This window comes from Oryzias melastigma, linkage group LG12, assembly GCF_002922805.2.
Source record: "Oryzias melastigma strain HK-1 linkage group LG12, ASM292280v2, whole genome shotgun sequence".
Classification (NCBI taxonomy): domain Eukaryota; kingdom Metazoa; phylum Chordata; class Actinopteri; order Beloniformes; family Adrianichthyidae; genus Oryzias; species Oryzias melastigma.
In genome coordinates this window covers 5,399,531-5,401,138 of record NC_050523.1, presented here as the reverse complement: position 1 = coordinate 5,401,138, position 1,608 = coordinate 5,399,531, and the positions used below count along the sequence as shown (strand labels likewise).

Below are 1,608 nucleotides of genomic sequence, written 5' to 3'. Positions count from 1 at the left end.
TAACCTCAGAATAGTGTTAAAAAACACCCTGAACTATGGAGTTTTTAGTTTACAAAATTCTCTTTTTTTCAAACTGCTCCTGATTCACAATGATTTGAATAAAGACATTGTCAAAAACTTTACCTCGAGGTATATTTTCTTAATATAATAAAAAAATGCAAATATTCATTCATTAAACTATAAAACAGTTCTCAGTCAACCACAAATATCTGTGGCATTTTGTTGCAAATACTTCCTCCTTACATTTGCTTTCCACCTGAACACCAGTTTTCTGTATCTCTATACCTCAACCTCTCCCCTCTAATAATAATATTTATTTTTTTAATTTGCCTCTTAAGACGGGGACATTCTTCAAACTAAAATAAAACTTTATTTATTAAGTTTTTTTGTACATCAGTATCACAAAGTCACTTACAAGATAAAGATATTTATCAACCTTAAAAGCCATACCCCTTTTTTATTTATTTATGTCAAGCATTAATTGTAGACAATTTAACAAAATCAGACAAACATATCAGACTAATTAGAGACATAATGAGATGCAGTGATTAAAAAAATAAAAAACGAACTAGACAAATTAATTAAGAAGAAAATATATGTATTTCAAAATCATAAATAGAGGTCACATTAGATTAAATAAAAATAGAGATCATTAACTAAGGTCAAATTTTGATTTATTGGCAAAAAAGGAGTGTGAGCAAGAGAAACCCCTACTCCCAAAAAAGTCAGACAAAAGTTGTAGTGGAACTCTATTCCATAGACAAATGGGCTAAACCATTTTCAATTAAAGGACATTTTCTGTCAAAATGTGGCATTAAATGCTCTTCTTTTTAACAAAGGGAAGCCTAAACAATTTCTTGAAAGTATAGTGTAAGTGTATATTTAAAAGGTTCCCCATAGTTTTTATTTCATTTACTTAATGTCATTTTGCATTCTATATTAAATTGTAAACAAGTGTTTGTCGTGAAAATTAAAATAAATAATAAAGAGTATAAAAAAACAACGCAAAGATACTTGTACTAAGAAAAAAGTCCTGCATTTTTGTGTATAATTTACTGTTCTATCGAGGGTTCATTCATTTGAGAAGATTCTGAGTTGTGTACTGATGTGTACAGGTAAAGGTGTGTTAATGGACTCTCTGCAGGTGTGAAAATGGATCTGAAAGCAATCTGGAGTAGGGGGAACATTACACTGTTTTCATGACTAGAAATATTAGAAAAACAGTCAAAAATTGTACAAAATGTACAATTAAAAAATCACAATAATCAAGAAATTGCTAAAATGTTTTGAAAATCTCAAAATGTCAAGTCTGAAATTTTAAATATTTAAAAATGGTTTCTTCTGGTTTAATGTTATTGCTTTACTTTGAATTTAAATATACACTTCATGGAACAAAAGGCAAGTTTTTAGTTTAGTCGCATTCAATATATTAACTTTAAAAAGTTGCAATAAATGACTTTCTTAATTGAATAAACCTAAACTTCACGCAATACAACTCTGCTTTTTACACCTGTATTGGGACAACCTCAGACTATGATAGTACAGACTAAAAAGCCATTTTCTGACTGTAATTTATCACATTTTGCAGAGCAAATCTGCAAACCAGAA

At 28.9% G+C, this 1,608-nt stretch overlaps 1 protein-coding gene across 1 annotated transcript in view; it reads right to left on the bottom strand.

The window, feature by feature from the left end:
• Nucleotides 1-1,608, bottom strand: part of btf3 (basic transcription factor 3) — a 12,654-nt gene that overhangs the window by 7,472 nt on the left and 3,574 nt on the right. The window lies entirely within an intron of this gene.